The following is an 18,408-nucleotide window of genomic DNA, read 5'->3' on the forward strand; positions in this document are numbered from 1 at the left end:
AATACAGAAAGAAAAATAATGACTCAAAATTGCCCACATTTATCAAGAAACATGCGCTCTTAGGACTAAGATGAGGGGTCCATACTATAGACCGAATGTCTCTGACTTCCTGCTGAAGCCCAACCCCCTAATGCAATGCTGGGGGTAGGTGTACTTGGGGGTGGGTAACAGAGATGATGGTTAGATCCCCCAAATAAGATTAGCACCTACCTTTGACAAAATATCCTTTATCCATGTGTAAGTGTGTTTCTTGTGTGCACACACACCTGCTTGGGGTCTCTGTAGAGGTCAGTAGGTGCCCTTGATTCTCTGGAGCTGGAGTTACAGGCAGATTTTGGTGCTGGGAACTGAAGTCTGGTTCTCTGAAAGAGCAGCAAGTTCTTCTTCTTCTTCTTCTTCTTCTTCTTCTTCTTCTTCTTCTTCTTCTTCTTCCTCCTCCTCCTCCTCCTCCTCCTCCTCCTCCTCCTCCTCCTCCTCCTCCTCCTTATTCTTTTGTTTTTTTTTGAAACAAGGTTTCTTTGTAACTTTGGAGCCTGTCCTGGAACTAGCTCATGTAGACTAGGCTGGTCTCAAACTCACAGAGATCTGCCTGCCTCTGCCTTCCGAGTGCTGGGATCAAAGGCATGCGCCACCACCGTTCAGCAAACAGCAAGTTCTTAATGCCATCTTTGGGCCTGAGAGTGCTGGATGCTTCCTCCTCTAGAACCTGTGAAGGCATAGTGAGAAGTCTGCCTTTCAGCATGGCGAAGCAGCCCTCATCAGACATGGAGTCTGCGGGTGCCTTGATCCTGGGCTTCTCAGCCTTCAGAACTGTGACAAATAAATATTTATTGTTTAAGCTACTTAGAGTGTGATATTTTGTTATACCACCCTGAGCGGAGACAATTCCAAATGGAGAAAAAAAAAACACAAAGAAATCTATGCCAATTATAATTAAGTTATGATTATACTTCTGTCAACTAGAGACTGAGAAAAAGTCTTGAAAGCAGCCAGAGAAAATTGAGGAAACACAAATTCAAACAACAGCAGAATTAGAGCCCGTAAAAGCCAGAAGAAAGCAACAGTTTATTTCCAGTGCTGAAAGAGGAGAGTTGTCACCTCCTAACTCTGTATCCCATTGTTGAAGGAGCTGCACACAGTTCCTGGCACCTGGCCGCCCGCACAGCTAGCTTTACACCCAAAATAATTACACAGAAACTGTATTCTTTTAAACACTGCCTGGCCCATTAGTTCCAGCCTCTTATTGGCTAGCTCTTACATATTGATCTAACCCATTTCTAATAATCTGTGTAGCCCACGAGGTGGCTTACCAGGGAAGATCCTAACCTGTGTCTGTTTCGGGTGGGAGAATCATGGCGACTCACTGACTCGGCTTCTTTCTCCCAGCATTCTGTCCTGTTTACTCCACCTACCTAATTTTCTGTCCTATCAAAGGGCCTAGGCAGTTTCTTTATTAATTAACCAATGAAAGCAACAGATTAGAAAGAAATCACTCCCACATCATTTCCCCTCTTTCCGTTTAAACAAAAAAAGGCTTTCATTTTAACATAGTAAAATTACATATAACAAAACAGTTATCAAGTAAGAATTACAGTTACAATATTTTTATCTACTTTATTTTTATCACAACTAAGGAAAACTACAACTATGTATTTATTATTCAACTCCATCAAAGACTCCAGAAGGATATAATATTACCTAAGCAAACAAGAAATCCAAACTCTAGAAATGACAGAGACATTTTGCTGCCTGTACAGTCACCCAAAGTTTTTTTGTACCACTGGGGCATCCATCTTTGGCCTACAGGCCCATAGTCATGAAGCAGGAAATTCCAAAGACAGTTCAGTCACTTTTATAAGTGGTTGTGAGAAGCCTGATACAGATTCTGAGAGTCCAACTTAGGTCTTCCGCAAGAGCAGCAAGTGCTCTTACTCATGAGGCATCTCTCTAGGCCCCATATATACGCACACATAAAAGAATAATGAAAAGAAAAAAGGGTAAATAAAAACTTTTTAGACAAAAGAAAACTAAGAGGACTTATTGTTAGCCCGTCAATGAAGGACACAAGGAAGCAAAGGAGAAACTAGAGCAGCAAGATGGAGGGAATAACGCAGTAGTAAAATATGGGCTAAACAATACTCTTTTCTGTGTTTCCTAAATTAGACTTGACAATAGCAAAATTATAATACTGACTGATGTGATTTCAAGTGATGTTTGCAAGGGAAACGTAAGGAAGTAATAAGCAGGACACAAAATAAGGTGAATCTTTGTGTTCATTCAAATGGATAAAATGATGACATAGATTTTATGCCTATAAAAATCTCACATCTAGAAAAAAACACTAAAATTGCTATGCAAAAATATACACTCAGAAACACTGCAGATAAACTAGAGTGGATTTATCTAAAAAGGATTGGTTTTGGTTTTTCGAGACAGGGTTTCTCTCTGTAGCTTTGGAGCCTGTCCTGGAACTAGCTCTTGTAGACCAGGCTGGCCTCGAACTCACAGAGATCCACCTGCCTCTGCCTCCTGAGTGCTGGGATTAAAGGTGTGTGCCACCACCGCCCGGCTTAAAATGTGTCTTTTAAAATGCACTGGTAACTCACATAAGCTAAAGGAGAAGAAAATACATAAATAAGAAACTGAAGACAAAACAAAAAAATAAAATGGAGCCTTAAATATCAATTGGTACATTAAATATAAAAGACTCAAAAACAATTAAAAGTCAGGCTGACAAACATAACTGAATTACAGACTGTCTACAGAAAAAAACTTCCCCTGATGAAAATGATAAAAGTACATTGAAAAGGAAAATATGAGGAAACTTTAACCAAGGAAAGAAGTGGGTGGTAGCTGTAGCTTAGTGATAGAACGTTTTCTTACCATGCCCAAAGCCCTCGGTTCAATCCCTAGAACACAGGAGGGGAAGCAGTGCTCTGTATGTTAGACTCAGTGACTTCACAGCAAAGGTAAGTACCAGAGACAGAGAGGGACGTTACATACTGACAAGGCCAATCAGCCAAGACCATACAGCAGCCTTACATATAGACCCACCACGTAAACAGAACATCCAGACAGGAGAAACAAGAGCTGCTAGCGCCGGATATAAGGAAATATACTACTATAAGTAAAGATTTCAACACCCCTTGTTCAACAAGTGATAGGATAGCTACACAGAAAACCTGTGAGAACTTGATACCATCGGCCTACGAGATTTGACAGGCAAAAACAGATACTCTAACCAATGACAGCAGAATTATCCTCGCCTCACCTCTCTGTCCCCCTCCCATTTCTTCTCTCTCTCTCTCTTCCCTCTCCGTCCTCTCCCCTCCCTTCTTTCTTTTCTCCCCCTCCCTTTTCTTTTCTGAGGTTTAAAACAACTTAAATACATTTAGAGTTATGTAGGTCAGACAATCTGGTGTGGGTCTCGCCGGCATTGGAGATGGTTAATGCCGGTTTCCAAAAGTGGGTTGTGCCTCACAAAGCTAGCTCCTGAGATATGGGGTTGCTCTATAAGAGTGACATCCAACATACCCTCTTACTCCGTGCCTCATCACGGGACTCCTATTTCTTCACCGTGATGTCATTCACTATGTTGAGATTCAGGCAGATCTTTACCAGAGGCCAAACAGATGGGGCTGTTCAATTTCCCTTGTGTCTAAAGTCCCTGACCTCAGCTGTCTTGTTACAGTAACTAAGAAAAGGAATCAAGGCAGCTCTCTAGGTTCCCTCCGTCTACATGCCCACAGCTCCTAGGTGACAGATCAGCTGCTCCAGGCCCAGTCCTTCGTGGAGCTCTGGGAAGGGAAGGGGTAGCTCTGATTGCAATTCCATGTTTCAGGTTCTTAATGCGCACATTCTGAGCCCACCTTCCCGGTTCTTCACAGACTGGACTCATTCAGTCCCATTCACGGAGGTGGAAATGGAGACACAGAGACATCAAACAACCTGCTCATTGTGAGGACTGGAACCAGAAGCCAGGTGACTTGACACAGAGTTCAAGCTCTTCCCCAGATATGGTCGTATCTTAGGGATGCGAAAGCCTAACCAAGAGTACGAGTGTCTATGACTAGTCCCTAAGGGCCAGGCACAGGGCTGGGCACGCCTAAGTCCTCCTGATGGTAGCCTTGTCTTCTGGCCATTCTGCAAGGTTGGTACACGGTAACATGGAGTAACTAAATGAGAAGCAAGGACTGGTTGACATCAGGTGATCATGGGAGTTTTATTAGCTCTTATTCCTCCCCAGTTTCAAAATGGCCTTAGGGGGAGAACCTCCCTTCTGCATACCAGTTCAGCTGCTTCAGAGCAAAAATGGTTTTATTTGGCCCTGGACGTCATTCCTGAGAAATGAGGACTGCAAAGCGTGTATATTCTAAAAACGTCTTGTCTCTGATAACTATTCAATTTTGGGTGTGAGCCAAGAGCTGGTATGTTGTGGGTTTCTAGTCCAAGCTGGTCTTGGCTGCCCTGGGTGGAGGCTTTAGCTGGGCTGGATTCTTGGGACTTGATTTAATACATACCAAAACATTTGGGTCAATTGCAAAACCAGAGATACACATCCCTGTATTTCGGTTCCAGTCCCCAGCTTAGTGGTATGAGCCACAGCGATGTCATAATGCAATACACATGCACCAAGGGCTGCTCTGGGTGACCGTCTGCTGGCTGCGAGCAGGCGCTATAGCTGCCCTACACAGTGGCCAGAGATCAAGTAAAAGCCAGAACAGCTGCAAGGGAACCACATGGACGCTTCCAGAATTCATGCCTTCCTGTCAGTGTGTGCTGCACGTCAGGAGAGGAGCTGGCATGGAGCTAGGTGTGGCTGGACTGCAATAATAAGCACGCGTGAGGGGGATGTAGGTGGGGTCTCCCTGTTTCTTGCTCATGATAGCAATGAGTTCAAGTTCCCTCTCAGCAGAAATCCCTGCCCTGGCGTCTCTAGCAGATGGTTGTGTTCCTACCTCCCACCAGGAAGGACATCCTAAGTTTGTTAGCGGGAGCAGAGCTCTACCTGTCTGCGCTGGGGACGGGGCTGGATCTGGTTTTGATTTTGGCCATGTTTGAGCTGTACCATCCTCTTCTCCTTGGAGTCTTTATAGGGACTTGAGAGGAGCAAGTCTGGGCCCAGACAGGGTGGGAAACTAGGGGAAGAGCCTCTATGCACAGTCACCATGGGCTGGGGGACTGCAGAGGTGCTCAGTGGGCAGAGGCACTTGTTGTTCAGGGATGAAGATCCCATCTGGTTGCAGGGCACTCGTGTTGAGTGTGAAGACATGAACGTTATCACCGGAATCCATATGGTGGAAGGAGAGAACTGACTTCTCCAAGTTGTTCTCTGACCATCACACATTGTGCACATGCATGTGCGTACACACACTAGGAAGCAAATACATTTTTACACGAACACACACAGTAAATAACTAATAAATACTTTTTAAAAGAACTAGCCTAGTTGGCATGGTGGAGAGGCAGAGAGGGGAGCAGCCCTGGAGCTCCCTGACCAGGCAGTCTAGGTGAGCTAGTGAGCTCGAGATTCTATGAGAGATCCTGTCTTAAAATATAAGATGGAGAGTAATCGATGAAGACATGTGATATCAACCTTGGCCTCCACAAAAATGCACAGCATGTGCACCTGCACGCGCATACGCATACACAGACAGACATACACACACATAGACATACATACAAACACATACATACACACACATACATACACACACATTGATATACATACACACACTCACACACACAGACATATACATACACACACACACACAGGCGGGGGGGCATCAAGATAGTTCAGTGCATAAAGATATCTTACCCCAAGTCTGAGTTTGATACCCAGTATCTTACAAAGTACAAGGAGAAATCTGGGTCCTACAAATTGCCCTTTGAACTCCACAGGCATGCTGCGGCATGAATGCTTGTGCATACACACAAGAAAAAATAAATAAAAGACGAAAGGGACCTTTGGGGTATCACTTACTCACCCATCGCCTGGCAACTTCTGTGGTTGGCCTGGTTCTCCAGTGTGGCCTGTATCATGCCAGGGTGTGGGGGCCTTGGCCTGCTGTAGGGGATCTTTCTTGAGCTCCCATGGGACTTCGTGCTTCATCAGCTGTGTCTAGGCTTTGGGTCTGTCCTTGGTAAGCTGGACAGCAGACTAGCACCCAGGTGGTAAGGAAAAGAATTGGAAATTCTTTCAAGTTGTGTGACTTTTTCTGGGCAGCATGAACAAAGGTCTACTCACCACAGATGGGACACTGATGACAAACCAAAGGAGCAAGTCCACCCAGTCTAGACTGCTGAAGCGGCGACGGGTGGCTGACTCAAAGGCATCTGCGTCATTGAGCAGCTCACTCCAGCACGGTGACAGCTCACCAAAGCGGCATCCTCAGAGCTTTCCCTAGCTTCTGGGCAGCACTACCCATCAGCGAGTTTCTTCTTCCAGCACCAGTTACTACTTTCACAACCCCAGGGAGGGGGCTTTCTGAATCTTGTAATATTCCTGAACTTCCTGAGCTATTTAATTTTCCGTTTGGTTTTTTTCCCCCCTGAGTCTTGAAGAAATATTTCAATTAGGAGGAAGCAGCCTCGTGTGTGACATGTGGAGAGTGGAGGCAGACAAACCTCAGGGCAGCAGCAACAGCAGAAGTTGAGCCATGCTCACCTGAGACCCCAGTTCCCAGAAGCTGCACCACCAAGTGCAGGAGGCAGAGATACAGGTATCTAGGGGGCAACAGGTTGGAACTGCACAGATAAGTATGGCTTTGGGCCTCTAATGTCACAACTTGTCCCAGTGGAGCCCAGGATTTTTCCTAGACCAGGGTGGCACCAGGGCACCTGCAAACTCAATGTGGATCAGAGAGAGGCCTGAGTGTAAGCCCATCTTCCTTCATCTTGTTCTCTGAAACTAAGACTCATATACTCCTGTGACATCCCCACAGACAGATAGGGAAGGGTCAGCCTTAGAGAACATCTACTCTATTCATTCGTTGGTTTATTATGTTCATTGTGTGTGGCATATGCATGTGTGGGGTGTACCACTCACCTGTGAGTGCTCGAGTGGAAGCCGGAGGTCTATGCCAGATGCTTTCTCTTGCTCTCTGATGTATTTGTTGAGACCAAGTCTCTTACTGAACTCAGAACTTTCTGATTTAGCTGGGCTGGATGGCCAGACAACTCCAGCAATCTGTTCTCTTGGGACTGGGGATACAGAAACATGCTGACTGTTATGTAGGTGCTGGGGATCTGAACTTAGGTCCTCATGCAAGGGTAGGAAGCACTTAACCCAATGAGCTCTTCCCAGCCTTAAGAGCATGTGTTTGATGGGCACTGAATCTGTAGGTTGCTTTTGGTAAGATTGCCATTTTTACTATGTTAATTCTACCTATGCAAGAGCGTGGAAGATCTTTCCATTTTCTGGTGTCTTCTTTAATTTCTTTCTTCAAAGACTTAAAGTTCTTGTCATACAGGTCTTCCACTTGTTTGTTTAGAGTTATTCCAAGATATTTTATGTTATTTGTGGCAATTGTGAAGGGTGATGTTTCTCTGATTTCTTTCTCAGCCAATTTGTCATCTGTGTAAAGGAGGGCTACTGATTTTTCAAGTTAATCTTGTATCCTGCAACATTACTGAAGGTGTTTATGGGTTGTAGAAATTCCTTGGTAGAATGTTTGGGGTTGCTTATGTAAACTATTATACCATCAGCAAACAGTGAGAGTTTGACTTCTTCGAAAGACACTTAAGGAAATGCTCAACATCCTTAGCCATCAGAGAAATGCAAATCAAAACAACTCTGAGACTCCATCTTACACTTGTAAGAATGGCCAAGATCAAGAACACTGGTGACCATTTATGCTGAAGTAAAGGGAATATGCCTCCATTACTGGTGGGGGTGAAAACTGGTATAGCCAGAACCTGGAAACAACCTAAATGCTCTTCAACCAAAGAATGGATAAAGAAGATATGGTACATTTGCACAATGGAGTACTACACAGCAGAAAAAAAAAACAGCATCTTGAAATTTGCGGGCAAATGGATAGATCTAGAAAACACCATATTGAATGAGGTAATGCAGACTCAGAAAAACAAATATCATATGCATTCATAAGTGGCTTTTAGACATAAAGCAAAGAAAAATCAGCCTACAATTCACAATCTCAGAGAACCTAGACAAGAATGAGGATCGTAAGAGAGACATACATGGATCTAAACCAAATGGGACGTAGAAAAAGACAAGATCTCCTGAGTAAACTGGGAGCATGGGGACCATGGGAGAGGGGAGAAGGGGAGGGGAGTGGCTAAAAATATATACCTCAATAGAAACGATTTTTTAAAAAGAGCATTATCTGTTATTGAGTAAATAAGAACATTTTGGTCCAGAGAAAATGAGCAGTGGCCTGGGACTGCAGAGCTCAGGGATGTGGGGCAGCGATGACAGAACTCAGGTACCCTCAAAGTGTGAGGCCTTCCAATCCTGTCCCCTTTGAAGGAGACAGACATACATGTGGGAGGGACCAATTATAACCTTGATCAGCTGTTTAAACCTTCTAGAATGCATAAAACAGAACCACCACAGGAGGATGGCTGTCACTCCCTAGTGACCCTCACTACCGACTGGACCCCCATCTGAAGAGCAAAGGGTTGAAACGGGCTTCTAGTTTTCCTTCCAGCTGCCCTCTATAGGCGTACAGCGTCATCCACGCCAAACCACTGAATCGGCTTCCCCATCCTTGAGACCCGGCTCAGCTGCCGGTCAGATGAACAAGAGAACCATGGGAAGAAAAGAAAGGGAGGAGTCTTTATCCCTGAAACTGCAACAAGTCACTCTCAAGCCCACTGAGTGAGCTGACCTGTCCCGCTCAGGGCACCGGCAACTTCTGGCAACCTCAAAGCCTGGCCCACCGAGGAGCCCCCCTCCAACAAGGTTGGGGACAATGTGGCCTGTTTACCTGTCAGCCTGTCTGCTTTCTTTTCATCTCAGAGGAAAAGAACTCCAGCGGAGCTGCTAATCCCAGAGTCAACAGGCGACCTAGCTGAGCGGATTCCCTGGAGGCGGGTGCCTCACTCAGCCCCAACTGTGCAAACAGACCCTGCAGGCCTGCGCTGCCGCAGGGGCGTGGCCAGAAGCGGCTGGTCCAGCTCGCCAGCTTGCCAGCTCGCCAGGCCCCTTGCTTCCTTTGTGATTTTCCCATTGAATTGGGAGGAAGTTCAAAGGCAGGCCAGGGAAGGTCAAAGCTAATTTGCAGGTCGGAAAGGAGAGGGGCCTGAACTTTACCCGGAAGCTGGCCACCTGTTTGTCCTGACTGCTCCAATTACTAGCAGGGTGGCAGAGGCTAGCCGACCAAGCAGCCCTGTGAGCCTCAGTTTCCTCATTTGTAAAGAAGGAACAAAGCACCTGTCTGGGACCAAGGGTGCATCTAAATTGTTAAGGGATGTCCTTAACAAGTGTGAAGCCCTGGGTTCGATTCCACATAAACCAGGTGTGGTGGTGCACTCTTCTGATCCCAGTTCTTGGAAGGTGGAGGCCAGAAGCTCAGCGGTTCAAGGTCACCCTCAGACCTGTAGTGAGTTTGAAGTCAACCTGGGCTGCACGAGTCCCTCCTCAAAACAACAACAACAACAGCAAAAACAACAACAACAACAACACACCTCTCTGTCATTGATGGAGGCAGTGTGGTGTTCCCTGTAAGTGGTAGCTACTGACAGAGAGGGCTTGAGAGACTAGGAATTAGACAGACCCCCCCTGGCAGGCAGGCAGGCAGGCAGGGAGAGGGCCATGGTTAGGAAATAAAGGTGTCCCATTTCCAAGATGGCCAGCTTCTTCCTTAACCCCCTGATCGGAGACAAAAGGCCGGCCACTTAAAACAAGGGCCTTGTAGGTTCTTGTCTCCTACCGGCAGGCCCCTCCTGATGGACGGGCTCAACAAGTTCACGGCAACATCAGGAGGATGTCCCACGAAAGTTACCAACCAGTCAACCATGCTGTCTTCACACTGACCAACCCTAGCATAGCGGAGGAAGACTCTTCACAGGCTTCAACACCCCCAGGCCTGGCAGAGAGACTGGAGTCTTTGGATTTCCGCTTTGCTGAGGGTCTTTTTCTCCGTGTGTCGGCTGCACGCGTGTGTTTCCTCAGTCCCTAACTCTGACGTGGTGCCTGAGGTTGCTTGATAGCCTGTTGAACTTCAGAGCTTTTTTAGTGGGCAGAGAAGCTGAACTGATCCCCAGACAGTATCAGGAAGGAGGCTGACCTGGGAGCTTTGAATCAATGCCTACAGAGAGACGGTGTGTCCTGAACTGAGCTGGAGGGGCCGGAGTGGCTGGGACAAACGAAAGGACTCAGATGAGAGTCCCAGCAGCAGGACCCCGGAAGCACACTGCCTCACAGTTCTTCAGTTTCCGTGTGTGTGAGCCTGAGCTGGTCTGACGAGGTGTGAAAAGTGGTTGGTACAGAGCTCATGGTCCCTAGCTAGAGAGCACATTCTTGGGGCTGCTGAGGTGGCTCAGCGGGTAATCCCCTGACCATTGAGTTTGATCTCCCAGGACCCTCATGGTGAAGGAAAGAGCTGACTCCCTCAGGTTGTCCTGACTTCCGTGTGCACCCCCCCCCCACGAAATGCAATTTTTTAAAAAAAGAAATGAGTTTGATTTAGCATCAATTTCTTCTCCCTGGGGCTCAAAAGTGTTTATATGATTGACAAGTTCTCACTGTGTAGTCCTGGCTGGCTGGAGCTTGTTATATAGACCAGGGTAGCCTTGAACTCGCAGCGATCCACCTGCCTCTGCCTCCCAAATTTTGGTATTAAAGACTAGTGTCACCACAGCTAACAAAATATATTTTAAAATTTTTATCATTATTATTTTAAGTATTGGAAAAAGGGGTCACATAGCCCAGGCAAGCTTCCAACACATTCTGAGGCTGAGAATGTTAGGATTATAGATGGACATCACAGTATCCTGTTTTAAGAAGTGCTGGGTCTCTAACCCAAAGTCTTGTGTGTGCTAGGCAAGCTCAGTACCAACTGAGCTATCGCCCCAGCCTCCAGACTTTCCTATCACAGTACATGTTCTGGAAGTGGATGGTTACTGGTTTTAATCATTTGTGGGTGATGCCATCAGGAGTTAGGTTCTTTCCCTCCTCCTGGCCAGCACATGTGCCTGCTAGTTGCCTTGGGGTGGCAACATGGGCCTCTCTGCTCCATGGGCAAGCACGGGGTCTCCCAGGAACTCCTGCTGGGTCTCATTGGTCAGAGTGAGTCCCATGGTTGCGGTGGAGCCAGGGCTGCTGGGAATGCAAAGCCTTTACTTACCCAGCATGTGCTGGAGGCCTGGGAAGGCGGCTGAGGGGGTGAGAACAGGGAGTCACTCAGTCACCAACTGCCAGAGGAGCTGACTATCCTCTTCCCAGGCCACAGACGGGAAGCCAGTGCCAGGGGCGGAGGATGCTTACTCAATAGGCAGCTTGATTGATGGGCTTGGACGTTCTGGGCTGCCAACCAGAGATGCCGTGATAAAGCTGCTTCCGTGCATGAAGGAGAGCTGAGCGTGTGCTGGGGGACAGGCATGTACTGGGCTTGTTTTTGGAAACAAGCTTTCGTCTTGTAGCTGAGGCTGGCCCTGTAGTCGAGGACAACCTTGAACCTCAAATCCTGCCTCCACCTCCCCAATGCTGGTATTACAGGTGTGCACTACCAGACTTGGTTTCTAGAGTGCTGGGATCAGACGGAAGTTGTTGTGTGTGCCGGGTAAGCACTCTAACAACCATGCTGTGTCCCCAGCCTCACTTAGGTTTTCCCCCCTCAGGCATACTCAGCCCCCAAATGACAAGCACTGTTCTAGAAACTATGGAGGAGAACACTGAGGGTCAGGGAACAGACCCACCTCCCTCATACAAGTCTATCACCTCCCTCATACAAGTCTATCACCTCCCTCACACAGGCCCTCCTCCCTCACACAGGCCCTCCATCCTCACACGGGCTCACTTTCCTCCGGTAATCGTCCACCTTATGAATGTGTTATAAACGTATCAAACAGCATCATCTTCTGGGTTGAGGACTAGCAAGTTTTCAAATACAGGAGCCTTTGGGGGGACATTTCATATTGAAAGTAAAACAGAGAGGTACTTGACTAGAGCATGATTTGTGGGGTCTTCTGTAATATTTTCTTTTTGTGCCCAGAGATGTTGTCAGAACCCTCTCTGTCCCATAGTCCTAGCAACATTTGCAGAAAGTCACCAGTAGCTACTTGTCAGGCAACGTCTCTTCCATCCTTTGTGACAGAGAACAGCTCAGAAAGGCTGTTCCCCCAGATGTGAGAAGGAGAGGGAAATGGCCTTGTGAAGCCCAGGGGCAACACCAGGGCTGCCTTCTTAAATGTGACCTGGGAGGTGGCACAGCTTCTCCAAAGACCATTGGTACAGGAACCTCAAACCAAAGGAAGGCCAGACGCAGCACTCCTGTCCATGTGTCTGCAAGCATGCAGACGCATGTATGTGCAGTCAAGTAAATGTACACACGGAAGCCAGAGGTCTGGGTGTCATCCTTAATCCCTCTCCCACCCCTGTTAAAAGTTTGTTTTAAATTAGATTTTTGTGTATTTATTTTACACTCACATGCATGCATGTGTGTGCGTGGAGTCCAGAGGACAGCTTTTCGGAGTGTGTTCTTTCCACCATGTGGGTTCTAGGGATTGAATTCAGGTCATTGGGTTCCGTGGCATGTGCTTTTACCCGCTGAGCCATCTCATTGGCCCTCCGCCTTATTTTCAGAGACATGATCTCTCATTGGCCTGGGAGAAACTCACTAACTTGGCTGCCCTGGCTGGGATTACCGGTGCTGGGATTACAAGCATGCTCCACCCTGCCTTGCTGATTTGTGTGGAGTCTGGGGATCAAATTCGAGTCCCCATGCTTGCATGACAAGTACTTTACATACTGAGCCATCTCCCTTCCCACATACCCCAGAAATCTGGGCCTTGGACTTGGCTGTGGCTACAGGGCGCCAGGACCACCTTTCCCAGACATCTTGGAAACTGGGAAGCGCCCAGGCCTTGGCATGATGGCTCCAGGAATCAAGGGGTTTTGAGAACGACTTCGAGTTGGTTTTCTTAGCCAGTCTTCAGTTCAGTTGGGATCTAAACACCGCTTTGAGTGTGATGTTCAACTCCACATTCACAAGAAGAAGTTATTTGCAGAGGTGATCAGGTGTAAAATCTTGCTTGGCTTTTTAAACCGGTGGTTAAATATTTCTCTTAGGGAGATGCCAGCTCCTCGGCTGTGTGTTCCTGAGCTCCAGGCCTTCGTCTTTATCACTGGCAAGCTAGCCCAGGGGTGCCCGTATCTACTGCCTTACTGCTTGTTCTCGGGACACACAGGATCCCTGAGATGCTGTGGCTTTTGTCCACTGAGCCTTACACAATGCCTGGCACACACCTGGGAACTGGATTGAGGGAACAGACAGGTACAGACAGGAATGATGGCTGGTGACTACCTGGGGGAGTGATCCAGATCAGGTATCTGGGATGAAGGCCCTGGTGAGGTCCGTCCTCCACAGTCCCAATCCAGCCCCTTGTGGCAGCCTGCATATATGGGTCAGTGAAGTTCAATGTAGGCACACACAAGTGTGTGAACCCCTCTCCTCCTGCCCAGGCATGGCTGGCAGCTGAGGGCAATTCACACAATTCTGCAGACTTCTTCGATTCTCATTTTCGGGCCATGGAGTCATCTGTGCCTCTCCCTCTTCATACTGGGTCACCTCTTGGCCACACCACAGGGACTGTCTTGTCAGCTGGAGGAACTTCAGACACCAGTTCCATTCAGGAAGTCTTTCCTGAGTCCAGGGCTGCCTGAGGAAGAGTGGGCGATGAGAGCAGCTCTGGAATCTTTGCTTTGCTGATGAGATCGACCATCTAGAGAGGCGGGGACAGGACCAGGACAGGGAAGCAGGGGAGCTTGGAAAGCTTAGCTCAGAACGGGCTGCCCCAAGACGGCAGTTGCTTTCATAACCCACCAAACAGGCTTGTAAATTCTGTCCCAGCCAGCTACCTGGCTGTGTGAACTTGGTTCAGGGGCTCCTGTGTTCCCTCATCTGTGTGGCACTACACGGAAGGTGTAGGGACCTCCTGAGGTATTAATGTAAAGAAGGAGCAGGAGCTGGGGACATGGTGGCTCAGTCTGCAAAGTGTTGGCTGTGCAAGCCAAGGATCAGGGTTTAATCCCCAGATCCTACATTAAAAAAAGCCAACCCCTCACCAAAACCACAAACCTCTGTGTGGTGGTACATGCTTGCGGTCCCAGTACTGGGAAGGCAGACACAGGTGGGTCCCCACGGCTTGTGGAATGGGGAAGACCCAGTAGAGTGAAAGACTTCATTCTCTTTCTGTTGCCCTATCTTTGCTCATGTCTCCCACTCACAGTCCCTCCATGCCTAGGCATGAAGGCCCCGTGCTGTGCTAAAATTGCCACTTCAGGGAGTTCATGTCCCCACTGGCTGTTTCTGAGCTGATTGTCCTGTCCACCCACCTTCTCCTGGGCTCTCTGTTCTCACGCACTTTTTGCTTTTGCCAAGTTCAAGTTCATTCATTCACAGTCTCCTCCTCCGCCCCTCCCTGCAGACTTCCCCGGCACCTGCTGGGAAGGGATGCTCTCATCAGTGCTGGCCCTGAAGTCCCCAACAGAGGCCACATGAACAATAATAGCACAGAGGAGGGGAACTGAATGGCAGTTCTTAAAAGGTCCTCAGAATGCTCAGAAAAGATGGGCCAGGGGTGTGACCCATCTGGGAGAGGGCTTGACTGACACGCACCAAGCCCTGGATTTGGGCCTCAGCAAAAATAAAGCAGGCACAGTACTGAAAGCTTTTAATTTCTGATCTTATGAGAAAGAAACAGAAGGTTCAAGAGTTCAAGGTTAGCCTCAGCCATGTAGCAACTTTGAGGCCAGCCTGAGCTACATGAGATCTTGTCTCAAATTTTGTCCATGTGATGAATTAAGGAACTTGCAATGGGAAGATGGTCATGGACGGTCGGGTAGATTCAAATGGATTGTTAAGAGGAGGGCAGAGGTCACACAGGGAAGTGGCTATTTGTGTGTGTGTGTGTGTGTGTGTGGTTTTGAAAATGGGGGAGAGGAAGGAGTCAGTAACTGAGGGATCATTTGAGCCCTGGCGGGCCTTTCAGAACTGTAAGAGAATGAAAGCTACTGGTTGTGGTGTGTGTGTGTGTGTGTGCATATATATATATATATACATATAAATACACATGCATGTGTATTCATGTATATGTTCATGTGTGTGGGTACATGCGGGTATGCAAGTGCACACATGCATGTGTGTGCATATGTGTGTGTGTGTAGGAGTGCATGCATGCTCTTGTACAGACTAGAGGTTAATCCTGGGTGCTGTTCTTGGGAACCATTTTTTTCCCCTGAAACAGGGTCTCTGCCTTAGCTTGGGACTCAGCAAGTTAGCAATGCTAGCTGCCCCTTGAGTCCCAGGGATCTTTACCTCCCCAGCACTGGGACCGCAAGCCTGTGCCATGGCACCTGACTCTTCTATGTGAGTTCTGAGTATCAAATTCAAGTCCTCATGCTTGCACAGCAAGCCCCCCACACCCTCAGTCCTGCATACTGTTTTTCCGCCATGACGTTTGTTTGGGCCACAACAGAGAAGGACTGTGAGCATGAAGAACTAAACTCAGGACCTCTGAGGTTAGGTGGCACCTTGTGACTGATTCTTGTGACAAGACAGGGGCGCAAGTCACTAGCTTTCCACTAGGTATGAGGCTTGACCCTGTGGTCACCTATCACAGTCACCAAGAGCAGTTCAGATAGGAGCACTAATAGCTGAACTTCTCAGTTTGGTGATTAAGGTCAAGTGTCCCAGCCTCTGGGCTGACATTAAGGCAGTGTAGCTGATGGAGACCCTGAGGAGGTCCTGGCTGCTCTGAAGAGAGGAAGCAAAGGCCTGGAGTGCTGGTGGCACCATAGACTCTGAGGCTGGTCTTTAAGGCTGTGGCCTGAGGGACAGGGGTCTCACAACATGGCTTCTCCCTGACATGCACCCTCCTTCCCTTCTTTGTACGGCTCTGTGAACACCTAGTGAGTGTGCAGAGACCCTGTGTGCCACTCACGGCTGTGTGGTGGGAAGCCCCTGCACACACAGGTCTGCAAGCATTAAGCTCTGTGAATGAATGTGAGGGTTTTGAAGCTCTCTGGGAATAATTCTACCCCATACAGGGTCCGGAGCAAACCGGGATGACAGATGTGGGTGGGTGTCTGGTGCGGAGTGTCTGGATAGGGTGCAAAGAGCAGTCACACACGAGGGACAGATATGGGTGTGTGTAGCACTTTCATAATTTTAGACCAAGGGCCAGCAAGATGGTCGGTGGGTAAAGGTGCTGCTAACAAGTCTGAAGACTTGAGTTTAGTCTCTGGGGTCCATTCAGTGGAAGGAAAGGATGCATTGCTGCATGTTGTTCTCAGGCCTCCGCATGCATCCCCTCAGTAAGGAAATAAAAATCACACACACATACACACACACTGTACACACTACACACACACACACACTACACAGACTACATACACTACACACACTCATATTACATACACTACGCACACACTGTACACACACTACACACACACACTACAGACTACATACACTACACACACACTTATATTACATACACTACACAGACTACACACAGTCTACATACACGCACTACACATCACTACACCTGTTATAATAAATTTATTTATTTATAAATAACTCCCTAAAAGATTACATTGTATGTGTGAGTGTGTGAGTGTATGTGATTGAGAGAGTGTGTGTATGTGAGTGAGAGTGTGTGTTTGCGAGAGAGAGAGAGAGAGAGAGAGAGAGAGAGAGAGAGAGAGAGAGAGAGAGAGAGAGAGAGAGAGAGAGAGAGAGAGAGAGAGAATAGACAGAGGGCAGATTTTCAGGGAGTCAATTCTCTCCGCCTGCCACCTGGGTTCTAGTGGTTAAACCTAGAACCCTGGGCTCGGCAGCAATAGCCTTTACTCTCTGAACCATCTACCAGCCTAAGGTTCTTCTGAAACCCAGGTTCTCCTATAAGTGATGTCCCATGCCTCCAATTCATAGATAGGGAAACTGAGGCTCACAGAGCCGGTGATCTGCCTCAGGCAGAGTGGAGATACTCCCTATACCCGGGAACCCTGGCTCTCCATATCACAGAACACCCCCTTTCTTCAGGATTCTGCATCCATTTTCCTGGAGAGTAGGCTGGCTCAGCCATCCATGCCTACCAAGCTGGTAGAGCTCTTTGAAATAGAGTGTGTTTGGAAGCGGTGGAGGGTGACGGGAGTGGATGCATTGGTGGTTAGTGGCTTTGTATTCTAAAAAGCTTCGTGACTTCTGTTACTCATTTTTTTTTTGGCTTTTTTTTCTCTCAGTAACTTTTATGTCTTCCACTCATGGTCAGAAGAGCCTGCCCACTCCCTGGCCCTGGGTGCAGGGTTAGCAAGAGTAATGTCAGGAGCTGGGGTGGGGTGAGTGGTCAATGGGTTTGGCGGAATTGCCCTTCTCTTGCTTTGGCGAAAACAATTCCCTATTTGGCAAAGGGCAGTGTTTGCCCTGGGACAAAGCTCTGCAGCCCTGTGCCAGGCCCTGTTTACCCTGGCACCCGCTACTGCGGTGGCCAAATGATCCTAGGCTGTTGAACTTCCTGGATTCCTAATCACACAGCCTACACCATGGGGGAGCAAGGCCAGTGCTAACAGGTGTCCTTCACAAGGTATCCGGTGGCTCTGCCAACCCCATCCTGGCTTCTGAGGAGAAAGGTAAATGGAACTGGGCATTAGGACCAGTAGGTAAGGTTGAGGGGCAGCCCAGATGCCTTGTGTCCTCATTGCTGAATTCCTACCCATGACTCTTGTCTGGCCAGGCTGGTCCTCTCACTTTAGCTGGAGTGTAGATGGTCCTGTGCAGTCCCATGTGTGTGCTTGGATGGACAGAATTCATTCCTCTGCTTGAAATCTTCCTTGAAGGGCTTGGGAGGCAGCCTGGTGAAGTGCTTGCTGGGAAAGTATGATGACCCAAGCTCCTCCCCCAGAATCCATGTAAAGAAACTCAGGTGCCTTTTTAATCCCAGTGCGGGGAGGGGATGGGGACAGACCCCTGGGGACCACTGAGTCAGCCAGTCTAACTGGGTTGGTAAGTTTCAAGTTCAGTAAAAGACCCTGTCTCAAAAGCAGCAAGGAGAGAGATTGAGGAAGGACGACACAAGATGTTGAACCCTAGCCTCCACAGATGACACCTGTAACACACACACACACACACACACACACACTCACACTCCTACTGATGGTGAGGATCAATAAGTAGCTGCCTGAATTTTGAGGGGAACTGGGTGAGGGGCACATTGTGACCCTCC

Source organism: Alexandromys fortis, unplaced genomic scaffold, assembly GCF_014885135.2.
Source record: "Alexandromys fortis isolate MF-2015 unplaced genomic scaffold, M_Fortis_MF-2015_v1.1 scaffold_232, whole genome shotgun sequence".
Taxonomy (NCBI): domain Eukaryota; kingdom Metazoa; phylum Chordata; class Mammalia; order Rodentia; family Cricetidae; genus Alexandromys; species Alexandromys fortis.